General features: G+C 40.4%; 1 non-coding gene across 1 annotated transcript; it reads right to left on the reverse strand.

Annotated features, from left to right (window-relative positions):
- Window positions 1-14,158: 14,158 nt before the first annotated feature.
- Window positions 14,159-14,231, reverse strand: Trnat-agu (transfer RNA threonine (anticodon AGU)). The gene has a single exon. It is a non-coding gene; the product is annotated as a tRNA-Thr (tRNA).
- Window positions 14,232-16,271: the final 2,040 nt, after the last annotated feature.

Consider the following 16,271-nt stretch of genomic DNA (forward strand, 5'->3'; position numbering starts at 1 on the left):
AAACATCAGTAGACAAAACATTTCTATACTGGCTAAAGTTGTTTCCTCATTTGTCTGACTATGAATTCCTGCTCAGAATTATAGCTGAAATAGAACAGGTTTTCAAGGAATGTTTTTTGAATGAATGAATAAATGAACAGCAACCAAGAATGGCTCTATTTTCCACTCTTCATCCATGGGGTTGCTATAGGAGGCGAGAAATGTCTTGGGAAGCCCTGGCCAATTTCTCTCTGTTTCAAGAATCTGAAGTTTTCATCGTTATTGGAGCAGCACGACCACACATTTTCTTGGTCACAGTGTTTCCTACTGTTAAAAGAAAAATAGGGCATGTCTGCTTGAGACACAGATGTGTGTTTTCCAAATCGCGTTTGTTCTTTCATTCAGCTGTCCTGGGGCACAGAGTGATGGGTGATGGTACTGAGTGGGTCAATCCTTGAAGGTAGCCACTCTGCTCCTGTCTCAGTCCAGGTCACCTGATGGATTTCCTAGCCACAGTACACCATGTAGCATCTGGTCCCTCTAGGATTTGCATTTGTTTTCTCCTTAGGAAGATCCAGTAACCTCAACTTCAGCTCATATACAAAGCCTTAGGGCCAGCATAAGTTGCAATGCTTTGGCAATGCATGTAAGTCAACAATCCCAATAGAATTTATTCCATCAGGCATGCATAAACTTGGGAGTTGGGGCAAGGAGAGGGAGAGAGAGAGATACTGCCAAAGGAGGCCAGCCATTGGGAAGATGTGCCTCCACTCTTGAAAACCTGAGGTCAAGTTCACTAGCACAGATGCCTGTCGAAACCAAGTAAGTTATAGGGAAATGCTCAGAGGAAATGTTTTACTGCTAGAATCTTACTGCTCAAGAGAAACATTCCACACAAAATAATGGATTCGATTGCTTTTAACAATTTCAGCCTCAATCCACCCTATTTCTAAGCCCTATAGTCAAGAAAATAAGTTTGCTCAGAGGTGAAAAAGACTAAGAACCCAGGAGTTGCACAATGGATTATTCTATATCAGAAAAGCCTTCAAGTTCCACAGTCACAAGTAATTGTTTCTTAACGATTCAGACCTCACATTAAAATCCTATTGCCCACATATCATTGCAAAAACTCATTACAACCTCATGGTATCTCCATTGCGAATACTGACTTTGTTCAGTGTAGAACTAGAGCACTCGCGCGTACTTGCTTAGGAGAGCACTTGGAAGATACCGTACTCATTGCAGTGTGGTGTGGGATCATCCATACATAATCCCAGCACTTAAATGCAAAGAACATTATTACAGAAACATGGCTGCGCTTGAATTATGAGAATGTACATCGAGAACTAATAAGAACCAAATATAAGCTACCCAATCTTGAGTGCTTCAATTAATATTTGTACATTTCTCAAAATTGTTGTTATGGCTTGAACTTAGGAAAACAAAGCCTTCAAAAGCCAAAAAAAATGATTGGAGTAAACTTTAAAATACAGAAGTTCTCTGACAAATGACCATTCCACTACATGTGTGTTCAGAGATAAAAGAAAGGGAGAAAGAGAATTGGGGGAAACAAATTTCCATTGGACACGTCTAGATCCGCTGGAAGAAAGCCCTATGTTGATATATCTGGTAGAATGTCCTGTGTTTCTCGGGACAATATTTTCAAAAACATTTCTTCACAGAGATCAACTTGCATGGGCATAATTTATAAAGTTAAGATGACAGTGTAATTCCTTAGAATGGGAAGAAGGCGCACTTTTGAACATTCTTTACGTATCTAGTCGTAGGAACTGCTTTTACATTTACTCATCCAAAGACGGCAACAGGCTTTGTGCCCTCAAGAAGTTTTGCCTCCAGTGGAAAAGAGCAAACTCAGAAGAAGTAGCTAAGAAACAACACCCAGTGACATAAGTCAAGCGTGAAAATAGACATTGCACGTCTCCGCTGACACCAGGATGCACAACAACTGAATCACAAGGTAGCTCTATTTTTACTTTTTTGAGGAACCTCCATACTGCCTTCCATAGCAGTTACAATCATTTACATTCTCACCATGAAGAAGGATTCCTTCCCCCACACACACCGTTGCCAGCATTTGGTGTTGTCGGTTATTGACGGTGGCCATTTTCCCTAGAGTGAGGCAAAATATCAGTACCACTGTTTGCATTTCCTTTATGGACAAAGATGTTGAGCATTTCTTCACTTATTTATTGGCAAGTGTATTTTTTCTTTTGAAAATTGTTTGCTCAGTTCATTTGTCCATTTATTTGTGGGTTGTTGATTCTTTGTAGAGTTAGTTTTTTGGGCTCCCTATGTATTCTGGTTATTAATCCCTTGTCAGATGTACAGCTGGCAAAGATTTTGCTCCCATTCCGGGGGCTGACTCTTCAATCTAGTGACTGTTTCCTTTGCTGTGCAGAAGGCTACTAGTTTGGTGCAGTCCCATTTGTCAATCCTCTTAATCGCTGAGCTGTTGAAGTTCTAGTCACAATGTTACTACCTATGCCTGTATGTTCCAGTGTATTTCACATTCTTTCCTGGAGTAGTTTCATGGTTTCAGATCTTATGTTAAGATCCTTGATTCACTTCGAATTGATAGCAGTATAAGGTGAGAGACTGGGATCTAGATTCGATATTGTACAGGTAGATATCCAGGTTTCCCAGCACCATTTGTTGAAGAAAGCCTTTCTTTTCACTAACATATGTTGTGGTCTCCTTTGTAAAAAATCAGATGACTGTAGCTGTGTGAATTTATGTCTGGATTTTCTTTTCTGTACCACTGGTCTTCATGTCTGCTTTTGCTCTAGTACCATGCTATTTTTATTGCTATGGTTCTGTAGTATAATTTGAAGTCAGGAATTTTGATACCTCCAGTGTTGCTCTTTTTGCTCAGGATTGCTTTGACTATTTGAGGTATTTTTGCTTCCTTATGAACTTCCTAGCTCTGGCTAGGTATTCCAATACAAATTTGAAAAAGGATGGTAAAAGTGGACACCCTTGTCTTGTTGCTAATTTTAGAGAGAATGGTTTCAGTTTTTCCCCATTTAGTATGATGTTCACTATAGGTGTGTCATATATGTCTTTACTTTGGCATTGTTTGTCTTCAGGTTTTGCTGGTTAACTGTTGCTTGATACTTTCCTACATCTTATGGGCTCACCAGTCCCCTTTGTGAGTTTTATTCTTTCTTGACCTCTTGTTTTTGTGATGGTTTTTCTACCTCCTCTGTGTGAATTGTTCCCTTGAGTATCTTTTGGAATGCAGTTTTAGTAGACATGAACTACTGCAGCTTATCCTTATCCTAGAAGGTCTTCATTTCTCCATCAAGATTGAAGGACAGCTTTGCTGGATATTGAATTCTTGGTTGGCAATTACTCCCCTCAGAGCTTGAATTACTTTGCTCCATGCTTTCCTGGCTTCCAGTGTTTGTGCTAAGAAGTCTGAGGTGATTCTTATGTAGGTAAGAATCTGTAGGTAAGCTGGCATTTTTCTCTTTCTGCTTTAAGCATCCTTTCTTTGTTATCTAGTTTGGGTATTTTAATTATGATATGGCATGGTTGTGTCTATTTGGGTTGGTTGCTATATCATTACATGGAGTTGGAAATTTTTCTGCTGTGATATCATTGAATAGATTCCCCATGCCTTTAGTTTGTATTCAGCTCCTTCTTCCACCATCATTCTTTTGGTTGATATTGTATGTTGTAATCATATGTAATAATTTTTTTTCTTTGTATTGTTTGCATACAATATCTCCTTGGTCATGTCCTCTATCTTTGATATTCTTTTTCTGTTTGATCTTGTTTGCTGATAATATTATCCACTGTGGTTTTTATTTGATTTATTGAGGTTTTCATTTCTAACATTTCTGTTTGTTTATTTTTCAAATTTTCCATTTTCTTACTGAATTTCTCTTTCATGTCTTGTTTAGGTCTTGGCTTAATTTCCTAACTTCATTTATCTGTTTATTTGAATCCTCTTTGAAGTCGATGATCATTTTTAACCATTGACTTCTGAATTCTCTCTCCAACATTCCAGCCAACTCATTATGTTTAGATTCAGATGTTGAGTTGTTATACAGGGTTATGGAGGAGATTTATAACCTTGGTTTTCACATTTTAATTTCTACTCTGTGACTTGCACATCTACTGGTTTAAGTTTCTCTTTTACTTCCTCGCCTAAGTGGAGAACCTACTGCAGTAACAATGTTAACAATCTAGTGATAAATCAAGTATTTGAATAAGTAAGGAATAATTGTGACCCTTATCTGAAACCCCACTAAGTTTGTGTGGAGGCAAAACTCTGGTTCCTAGGGAGATAATCTTGGAGCTTAATATCAATTAAAAGGTATAAGGATTGGAATTGGGTAATATAGAGGATAAGTGTAGGGAAGGGAGGAGAGTGGGAAGATAGCAAGAAGGGGAGGTAGGTATAGAAGAGAATAATATGAAAGAGTACTATATATTTATAACAGGGAAATGGAAAATAGTTGGGGAGATAAGGAAAAAAGTAAGAAAGAAAAAAAGATTCCGAAAATTAGAAACCAAATTTTTTTTTAAATGAAAGAATAGAAAGCAAGTGAAAACAAATTGGATGCAGACTAAAAAGAAAAGACATTTTATTTCTCACTGGAAGGAAGTGCTGACTTCTGAATTTTATCCATTTCAGTCCCTATTACCCTGGTTGTTATGAGAACATCTTCAGAAGGACAGAGTTGCTCCTGTAACTAAGGGTGCAAGTGGGGGCCTTGGAGTATGGGCAGCTCAGACTCCAGGGCAATTCTTCTAACAAAAAGGTCTGCTGGTAGATTAGTTTTGCATTTGCACAGCCTCCAAAGATAGGGAGGTGAGACTTCCTGTTCAAATGGAAAGAGATCGGAGTGGGTACCTTCACCTGTTTTGTGAGTAGGGCACAGGTAGGTGGAAAGGGTGGGGCTATCAACCTATGGGCCTTTTGCTGCTTTTTAAATAGTCCCAGTCAAAATCTCTCTTTCTCTATGGCTTCATCTGGTGCCAGTCATCCTACTTGGATTCTGTGGTTCCAAGACCTGGAACTGTCCAAGCTGTGACCCTTTATATTCTCAGTGTTGTTCAGTTTTGAAGCTCAGCCTCCTGATGGAAGTTTGCAGGCATGTAGCAACTACAATTAAGTCCTCAGTCATTGGAGGCTTGTTTCTTTTTTTTTTTTTTTTAATTGACCTTATTCAGTGGAGTTGCTGTGGCAGGATTGGGTAGGGCTGTCAACTTCTGGCTCTCCTGCTGCTTCCCAGGCTCCTTCCAGTAACCTTCATATTGTTCCCATCCAGCCCACTCCCTCTTTACATATACTTCTGGTGACAGACTCTGAAGCAGACACTGTGACTGGGAGTCCCAGAGCACTCTGCTCTGAATTTTCAAATTCCCTGGATTGTTGAGTCTCAAAACTTACCTGCCTTTCAGAAGCTTCTGATATCTGATTTCTCTCCCAGGAAAGGCTAGCTGCTTTGTTTTTGGCAGTTGGGAGTAATCACCAATGCACTTTCCCTTCCCCCACTCCATTTAACTTCTCAGGTTGCCCAAATTCAAAGTCTCTCCCTCTCCATGAGCCTCTTATGGCTGTCCCCTCGCATACACTATGGCCAGGTGTCTCAAGATGCCCTGAGCTGAGACTCCTCTTTGGTTTGAAGACCTGCCCTGCCCCCAACCATCATCACCAAGTACCTTAGTCTCAAGAAGGTAGCCCTCTCTCAAGATGGCATCTTGCCATAGCTCTCTAAGGGTTGGGAAATAAAAGGTTTCTTGTCTGATGTGGGCTTATCATGTTGGGGCAGTCGTCCTGTCGAATCCCTGCATTAGAGTTAGGGTTTGCAGCAGTGTTGTTTTTCCTACAACTAGATCTCCCAGTCTGTGTCAAAGACCACCTGGCTTATCTTGAAGTGGAGGCTTCAACCTTCCCTCTCCCCAGGAAAACTGAGGCTGGAGTTGGGACTGGAGCTGCAGACTTTTTCTTGATCTACTCTGTCATCTTTCTGTTTGTCATATTTTTCAGTTGTCCTGACAGTCTTTTGTGGGTCTCTTTTGCTCTTCTGGGTATGGTCTCTACTTTGTTATCCAGTTTTACTCATGGGGTCTGATGGAGACAGCTTCTACTCCTCTGCCATCTTTCTCCCACCACCTTTTTAAAAATTTAAAATTTAAAAATTAAAAATCTAAAAATTTTTATTAACTAAATTAATTATACAGAATGATGTTATTGTTATACTTTGGTCAAATTCACCCCAGCTGTATTTCCCTTTCTTAAACTACCTCTTTCCTTCCTATTTTCTGCTTTAAGGAAATTTTTTCTTTTAAACTGTCTATAACTTATAGCAAATTGGTGAAATAGCCTTTTGCTAATATGATTGAAACATTTACTCTTTTTCCCTACCTGATCCTTCCAGAATTTGGAAATTACCATGAGTATTCTTTTCATGGAAATATAGTTATTTGCATAAATTAAATAGCCACTTCTTCTTGTAACTGGACAAAATTGGAAATTCTGTTTCTATTACCAAAGCCTTGAACAGAATGTCATATTTTCATATCTAATCAGACAACACTAAGGAACTAAGGTTAACTTTCTAGAGCCAATAAAACTCCTTTGGAAAAATTGGCCAGAATGTTAAATCCATAATTGACATGTTTTCCTTATAGGTGGTAAGAAGTCTCACTTCCCAGCAGGCCCAGGAAATCACAATGTTCAGGAAATCTCAATAAGAGATAAATTGACACAAGTAATGAAGGTGAAGTTTAATGGTGGTCTTTGGCACGGCTTCCTAGTCTTAAGTGACTTTTAAAAGTCTAATCTGATATTCCTAATAAAAATTCCAGAAAAAGCTGGACACCAGTGTCTCACACGGATTATCCTAGATACTCAGGAGACAGAGATCAGGAGGATTGTGGTTCATAGCTAGCTCAGGCAAATAGACTCAGAGACCCTACTTCAAAAGAATCCATAACAAAAACAGGCTGCTGGAGTGGCTCAAGGTGAAGGCCCTGAGTTCAAACCCCAATACAGACCAAAGAAAAAAAATTCCAGCAAAGGAAATTTTAAAAGAGCTGATAGTCAATCAGTATTTTTGTTGTCCTTCTATCATCAAAGTCTAATATTTCTAAACCTACTTTGCAAATACATTGATCTGTGGTTATCTTTGCTAAAACTGGAGGTGTCTAAAAAGACAAGTAATGTTTTACAAGAAAACTATAGTGCCCCTTTCAGTAGTGTCCGGCTCGTAGTGCTTGATGATTTAAAATCTGAGTCTGATAGAATCCTGAACTGTTTTCAAGTCCCTAAACTAACATCCCCAATTTTTCTCCTGTCTTTTTAAGTTGGAAACACTGAAGTTAAAATTATTTATCCCTGCAGGCTGAAACTGGAAGACTCGGTGTGGGCTTCGAAGATGTCATCACTACACTTGAGGCATTCAAACTGCAAATCGAGAAAACCATCATACTGGCACTGCCTGCGCCAATATTTCAACTGGAGGTACATGAGGCCAGCCTCTAGAACCTTCTCCTCTGGCTGTCTTCCAGACTCAGGAAAAGTTTCTATGCTGCTCCAATTCTTCACTTTTATTTTTCTTTTGTTTCCCTAGAAATGTTCTTATTACATACCTGTTTGCTTGCACTGTGCAGGGGTCTAACTCTACTGGGAACGCACCTGCGGAGTGAGACATGACTGTTTACTGGACCCATGTCTCCTACCACTCAGATACTAACTGGATTTTGTTTTTCTCCACAGCCACCAATTCACCTTGCAGTTTATGAAGCATCTAAGAAAGTTTCAGATGGGACTCTTGGGGCTCAGAAGTATGTGGCTTTGGTTGGCTGATTACCTCAATCTGAGGTCACCTCACCAATACAAGGAGGGGCTTTCTCTTAAGTCCCTTTATCTAATTGAAGAAAGATTTTCCAAATATCATCGCTATAGAAGAAATTGGCAAACTATCACGCGCTGTTCTGAGGGCTGCTCTAAGACGATCATTATTATCTCAGAGATAATTATCTGTAGGAGACTTTTGTTCATCATACAAGTCCTCCCTGAGCCTCCCATGACTTGTCACTAACTTTCTCCAGAAACCCCAAGTCCCATAAAGTTTGATCAATTTGACCTTTCTTTGACAATTGTACTCGATGGAACAGTTGTGCAAATGTAACTAAATGTTTTTCCTATTAATCTGTGTGCTGTCAGTTTATTTCATAGACTAAATTATTGAGCCTTTATAGGTGAGAATGAAAGTCTGCCCTCTCCCCTGTAGAAAGCTCAAATCGTGGACTTAAGCAAAGCATGGTATGCATCCTGAGATACAAATTCATCCAGAAACTAAGTTCCCAGGGTCCAGTCTATCTATCTACTTCTCTCTCTCAGCCCTGCTTTCCCTTGTGTTAACTTTTCTCTCAACATTCATGCAAAGTCAGGATGATTTGCCTAAATATTCTGAGGTTTAGGTTGAGTAGAAACTCTTTGAACTAGCTCCCACACAAGTCTTAGAATTCATTAAGTTTGAATCTTCCTGAGTCTTAAACCCATTACTAATAAACATCTTTGTCCATGAGGAAATGTCTGCCCAGATAGGTCAGATCAGAGGCCCTCTGAGAGGCACTGTGAGCTACTGTCTGAGAATGAGGGAGTGCTGGTTCCTCAAAGCAAACCCAGAGCTCTGTAGCCAGGAAAAGGGAGTGAGTGCTGCACAGAGGGAAGAAACACACACACACACACACACACACACACACACACATTTCTTACCCATTCCATATACAATCTCCTTACTGAATCCCCTAGGTCCCTCTTGTGCTCCCAATTCTTAACTCTTGTGTTATTGACCTTCTAGACATATCTTGTCATGGTTTGGTTTCTCAGCGAAGGGTTGGCTTTGTGAGCTCAGCTCCACTGTTCTTTTTTTTTTTTTTTTTTTTTAAGTTTTTAATTTATTTTTATTTTTATTTTTATTTTTTTCATTTTTCTTTTATTATTCATATGTGCATACAAGGCTTGGTTTATTTCTCCCCCCTGCCCCCACCCCCTCCCTTACCACCCACTCCGCCCCCTCCCGCTCCCCCCCTCAATACCCAGCAGAAACTATTTTGCCCTTATCTCTAATTTTGTTGTAGAGAGAGTATAAGCTATAATAGGAAGGAACAAGGGGTTTTGCTAGTTGAGATAAGGATAGCTATACAGGGCATTGACTCACATTGATTTCCTGTGTGTGGGTGTTACCTTCTAGGTTAATTCTTTTTGATCTAACCTTTTCTCTAGTTCCTGGTCCCCTTTTCCTATTGGCCTCAGTTGCTTTAAGGTATCTGCTTTAGTTTCTCTGCGTTAAGGGCAACAAATGCTAGCTAGTTTTTTAGGTGTCTTACCTATCCTCACCCCTCCCTTGTGTGCTCTCGCTTTTATCATGTGCTCATAGTCCAGTCCCCTTGTTGTGTTTGCCCTTGATCTAATGTCCACATATGAGGGAGAACATACGATTTTTGGTCTTTTGAGCCTGGCTAACCTCACTCAGAATGATGTTCTCCAATTCCATCCATTTACCAGCGAATGATAACATTTCGTTCTTCTTCATGGCTGCATAAAATTCCATTGTGTATAGATACCACATTTTCTTAATCCATTCGTCAGTGTTGGGACATCTTGGCTGTTTCCATAACTTGGCTATTGTGAATAGTGCCGCAATAAACATGGATGTGCAGGTGCCTCTGGAGTAACAGTCTTTTGGGTATATCCCCAAGAGTGGTATTGCTGGATCAAATGGTAGATCGATGTCCATCTTTTTAAGTAGCCTCCAAATTTTTTCCAGAGTGGTTGTACTAGTCTACATTCCCACCAACAGTGTAAGAGGGTTCCTTTTTCCCCGCATCCTCGCCAACACCTGTTGTTGGTGGTGTTGCTGATGATGGCTATTCTAACAGGGGTGAGGTGGAACTTAGTGAGCTCCACTGTTCTTCACTGGCATTTGCTTCTGTAAAATCCGTTAATAAGGTGTGTATACTCACTGCATGGCTAATGGCAAATGTGAGCTTCATCGGTCCCCAAAACAGCACTAAATGCTACATTCTACATGAGATGAAGGCCATGGTCCAGAATGATTACTCCAGCAACAGCATGAAGGTGAGTCAGGTCAAGGAAAGGCACAGTGAATGAAGACCAGTTGGATTTGACCAAGAGTGTCTTTGCAACTTGTTGACTTGAAAGGACTGAAAGAAAGAGCAGTGAAAACAAAATTTACTTAGAAAGGAAGAAGGGAAATTGTGAAAAAAAGAACTAGGAGGAGCCAGGCACAGTGGCTTACACTTAATATCAGTTACTCAAGAGGCAGAGTTCATGAGGATAGAAGTTTGAGGTCAGTCCAGGCAAAAATCCTGATGGTGTACACATGTCATCCTAGCAATAGGTATAATGATTGAAATCTGAGGTTGACCCAGAGCAAAAATGCAAGATCTTATCTAAAACATAACTAAAGCAAGAAAGAGAAAAAGCAAAAAAAGTGCTAGAGGTGTGGCACAAGTGGTAGAACAAAGGCCCTATATTCAAACCACTCACACACACACACACACACACACACACACACACACATGAAAATCAGAGTAAAACTCTGGAAATAAGTGAACAAATTGATTTTTGACATGTTGAGTTTATAGGGATAATGGACCATCTGACCAGAAATTTCTAAAAGGCATAGAGACATCTGTAATTTATTGAGCACAGATTCTGTGCCAAGAATTTTACAAGATATTGCTAAGTCTTACAATAATCCTGTAACATAGATATTTTGCTCTTGTTTTATGTAAAAACGGAGACAGAAAGATAAGTTATCATGCTCAACTTGTGGCAGGCAAAGTTGGAATTTGAGCAAAGAGCCTGTCCTCCTTCAAAATCTGGCTCGTAACCAAAGATCAAATTGCTTAGAAGTTGCAAGTGGCTAAAATCTGGTCAGATCACACCCAATGAGCTCAAAGTCCAAATCCCTCCTGACTGCAGCTTGCTGCTCCTGTGTTTGCTGACTAGATCTGTGCTCTGCTGAATTCATGCATGAGCAGATGAATATGGCTGGTGTGGCACAAGGCTAGAAGGGTGCAGGGAGTCAGAGGGTCACCTACTACTGGGAACCTGCTTGGGGAATAGAGGTTCATCCCTGACCTGTGCTCCAAATCACATCCAACTCCCATATGGGGACGAATGGGTCAACATTGTCTGAATTCAGGTCCAGCCTCTGCCTAAAGAAACTTGCCAAGACCTCTTGTCTTTGTGGATTCTGTTTCAGATTTAAGACAGCATCAAATGTTATTTAAAAATCATTAGCCCCAAACAATTGCCAGGGACAAGAGACTTATAAAGACCCAGTTGCTAAGGCAAGCTATAGTCTTAGTGAGGAAGAAGTTTGAAAACAGAAACAGACACAACCAAGAGAAAGTTACACCTTCAATGCTGATCCAGGTCAGACAATGGTTTTCCAACAAATTCAAATTTGAGATAACTGGATTTATGTAGCTCTTGCAGATATCTGGAATAGAATTTAGAAATAGCATAAAATTCTGTCCAGAGGTGTGACTTCTGGATGATAAAATAGGTTATAAATGCTTTGCACATTTGTAGCATCCTTTGTTGATACAGAACAATTATAATAGTCTCATAGTAATCAGTGAAATATCACTGTTCTGCAGGGTTTTTGTTGTTGTTTTTGAGAAACAGGAGGTCAGAAATACTACAGATTTGCCCAAGGCTACATGAAATTGGAGTTAGAATTCAAAGCCACTGTCACTACCCCATCCACATCACCAATCCCTGAATAATTCAGCAAAAGCCAGACAGCCTCCAATTTCTGGAACTTGCATTTTTTTGTCTGCAAACTCACTCTGTCCAACAGAACCTACTCTTCTGCCCAGAGGCAGACTAGAAGTGCCAAGAGAGCCACATCTCTTGGATTGGTGCCCATTGGATGACTGGCTGTGTGTGAACACTGTACCTTTGCTCCTCTGGTAGGTGAATATTGACCCGTGCTCTGCATTGGTGCTTGCCAGTATAGATTTCTGCAGCAGTATCATGCTGAGTTAACTTGCTAGGTAGCCAACTCTCTATTTCAACTCTCCTTTCAACCTTGTTTCATCCCTAGAATCAGTTCCCAAATGAACTTTGCACTCAAGTATTTGTTGCAGGGACTTCTCCAAGAGGAGTCTGAATGAACACAACTTAGTGTGTCTGATTCCAAAGCCCAGACAAGCTCTTCCTACTACATGCTGTTAAAGTAGGTGAAGGCTGTTCATGGTAACCACCATGGGAAGAGAAAGATGGGAAATATGGACAGGAAGTATAAGTAGATTCGTGAAATCTGAGTGCACAGAAGACAGAGGCAAGGCCAAGGAACCCAGTCTTTAAATAACACCTGTGCATTAGACATTTGTGAAAGTCATAGTTCGCAGTTCAAATTTCAGGAAATAACCAATACTTCACCAAAGCACCCAACTGTTTCTGTCTCTCCCATCAGTTGTTGGAAGAAGGCAAAGGCAGAAAGAGCCAGGAGAATGGAATTGCAGAGTAAACAATTCAGTACCAACATGGACTATGGTGCAAAACTTAGATGGAGGTGAATAAATGCTTTTATTGGCCAAACAAGGTAGAATGTTAGTGAATTCATGTGGTTAACCTGATAGACCAGGACTCAAATCATTTATTTCCAATCTTCCTCAAACTTGACCATTTGCAAAGTAGTTGGTCCTCATAGAAAATACTTTGAAAGACGTGGGTTTGTATCTTCACTGGCTGAACTGTGTTGAAGATGCCATGTAATCTATCTAAGTCTGGTGTCCTCACCTGTAAAAATGAGGATCACCAGCTCATCCAGGTAGGTTGCTAGAAGAATTAAATGGAATTTCAAAGTAAAATCTAGGTTGCAGCCCTCAGCAGAGAAGATACCCAGTAACAATGATCTATCCTGTGTGGAGGCCCCTTCCAAATCTCACCTGCACCTGCAGAAAGAGGGGACTAGAACTCCAAATGAGTAGATAACAAAGGAAAAGATTAATGATTTGTGATTTTTATAGGCCAATCTATCCACATCAAGGTAAAAGTAAGTCATTCAAAATGATTTGAAAGCCCCATGAGAATTTCTATTGCAACAAAAGTGAGAAAAAATAACGGAAGTTTAAAACTGCATTTGTAAGATTTCTGCCATTAATAAATAGTCAAGGAGTTACTTGGAGTGAGATGGAAGTTTCACTGCAGCACTCTTAAAGTCAAAATTCCAAAGCAGACTAATTTGTAATAGGAATTTCTAAGCATCTAAGAATTTCATTAAATAAGCCTTGAACCCAGAATTGATATCAGATTCTGCCAGATAAAATGCAACTTATAGAAGTTGGGTCTTAAATGCAGAGGACTTGGGTCCAAGTCTTACATGTGTCATCTTTTATATATTATTTTAGAAAAAATTGTGTACATCTTTGCCTCTCAATGTCTGATATAATGAAAATAGAACCATATCACACGATTATTGAGAGACTAAGCAAATTCTGAAAACCTTATTTTAGGGACTGAATATCATTCCTTATTTGGTAACAAGCCGTGTGTGTATGTAGAAGTTCTTATTTCATTTACATGAAGCTGCACTGCTTTCTACAAGGACAAGAAATGAAAGGACACAATGCCAAGAAGGGTGAGCAGACCCAGGTCATGAGCAGAGAAAATATGATGTAATCCAAAGGCATTTGGGAAACAGTTATTTAGTTCACTATCCATAAATAAACTATATCACTTTATCTTTGTAAAAACATTGAGTGGTTTGGATTTTAATGTAGTAAATTACACTGAATTCTCACATATCTGAGTAGTAGTTATTTCAATTTTTCCTTTACAGCTCAAACAACTAAAAAAGCATGACAAAAGGGCCAGGAGTATGGCTCAAGTGGTAGAGTACCTGCCTGCAAGGATAGGGCCTGATTTCAAACCCCAGTACTGCCAAAAAAAGTAAAAACATGAAAAATAAACCAATTTCGTCCATTCATTTTTCACAAGAAAAAAGAAGTTCTTAAGTATGTATCATATTTGAACTTCAAATGCCCCACATGGGATTCACCATCTTCTTTCCAAGCATGAACCTTGGCCAGAGGCATGGTCTGTCTACAAGGGACAGTTTCTTCTCTTCTTCTTCTTCTCCTTCTTCTTCTTCTTTGGCAGTACTGGGACTTGAACTCAGGGCCTCATGCTTACTAGGCAGGCACTCTACCATTTGAGCCACTCTGCCAGCCCTGTTTTTTTTCAAGATACAGTCTCAAGAACTATTTGCCCAAGCTGGCTTTGAACTGCGATCCTCCTGATCTCTGCTTCCTGAGTAGTTAGGATTACAGGCGTGAGACACCAGACAGTTCCTTTCTTGCTGCTTACAGGAAACTATTCTCCACGTCTCATTAACTCTGCCTCTAGGGTCCATGGCAAAATTGTTCTCTCTTTTCTCCAGATACTAACTGAACTGAGACACTGTGATTTCTGTCACTGGGACAACTGCAATAGCATCTGACTCATCTTCTCACATCTCAGGCTGGATTCCCCTGGAGCAGAGTCAGGCAAACACTAGGTCACAGGTGACTTATTTGGCGTTGATCTCAGTAGGGCAAAGTGAAGGAGAAGCTGGAGAAAAGTGCAGAAAGGGAAGGACAAAGAAAGGCATACACAGGTGTTGGTAGCTGATGCCTGTAACCCTATCTACTTGGAAGGCTGAGATCATGGGGATCTTAGTTTGAGGCCAGCCCAGGCAAAAAGTTCACCTGATCCCACCTCAGCCAATGTCTGGGTGTGGTGGTGTGTACCTATCATTTCAGCTATGGCAAGAAGTGTAAAATAGGGGATCGTGGTCTAGGTTAGCCAGGGCAAAACAGAATAAGCAGAGTAAAAAGGGCTTGGAGTGTGGTTCAGGTGATAGAGTATCTCCCTCATGAACACAAAGTCCTCAGTTTAAACCCCAGTACCATCAAAGAAGAAAAAAAAGAACAAGGAAGAGGAGGAGAAGAGGAGGACAGAGATGACAACAAGGAGTGTGGGACCAGAATCAGGAGGGCGCCAAGGATCCTGTGAGAATGTTTCCCAACATTGCCCCCCATGCGGTTAGGAAGTTGAGACTTTCCTGGAGGTAATAACACCTCTGTGGCCCCACACTTCTAGGGTCCCAACTGGAGCTCCAGGCATCCTTGTGACAAATGCTTCTAACCCCCAAAGTGAGAAGCCATCAGGCCCCTCAGGATGAGGCAAGTACTCATTCAGCCATCAAGTGAGGTTCCAGCCCAACTGCAGTTATTGCTAGAAGCTTCCAGGAGGTACACAGCATTTTCAGGACAAATAGCTTAAGAACCAGCTGATGGTTTAGAAACAAGGAATTTACATTTGTTTATAATGTTTAGGAAAATATGCCTCGTCCAAAATAACACCAGAGAGGATATAGGAAAATTTTACTAAGTTGGACCGTGTCAAAACATTTGAAGCATTTGACATGTTATCTGTACTATCTAACATCTTAGCTGTTGAACCAAATCTGGATATTTACGTTTGATTATAGTAATTAAATGTAACTACAATTCAGACCCACAGTTATATTAACCATTTCTCAAGTGCCCAGAAGCCAGGTGTACCTTGTAATTCTGTGTTAGAGGCATGGTGACCCCTCTTGTCCTTGCAGAATGGTCTACTGGACAGTGTTGGCATACATGTCCATGCTTGGCTGCAGAAGTGACTGGGAAATTTAGTTGTCCATCTTTAAAATGTGATTTTACTGAAACTCTATTGAAAAGCGATACCTGTTTCTCCACCATTAGATGGGAGCTTGACATGTGAGTGCTGACAAGCATGTGTGTGCTACAGCTTGCTGCCTTGGTCCTGGTCAATTCCTGTAATGTTTCTCCTCTGCCCCAGGCATTCACACTGTCCCTTCTCTTTAAGCTTCCTATGGCTGTACTAGCACTGTTGCCTCCACCAGAAAGTGCTTTGTTTGGTCTATTAATGATTTCTACACAGGTGTGAAGATCCCACTCAAATCTATCTTTGCACAGCTTCTCTGGTCACTTGCCACCCCACAGCTCATATGTCAGACAAAGCCACAGATGGGAACTGAGCAGACTGTGTGTAATGCACCATCCTAGTTCTTCCAACTCTATCTTACCCTGTCTCAGTCTTTTATATCTATCCCTGATCTTGGACCTGAATAGGTATCTCACTGACTTAGTCCTTTTCCCTCATTCTTGCATGCTAATCATTTTAGGTCACACAGATCCAAACTGTCCTAAAAGACTTAGCC

This window comes from Castor canadensis, chromosome 12, assembly GCF_047511655.1.
Source record: "Castor canadensis chromosome 12, mCasCan1.hap1v2, whole genome shotgun sequence".
NCBI lineage: Eukaryota > Metazoa > Chordata > Mammalia > Rodentia > Castoridae > Castor > Castor canadensis.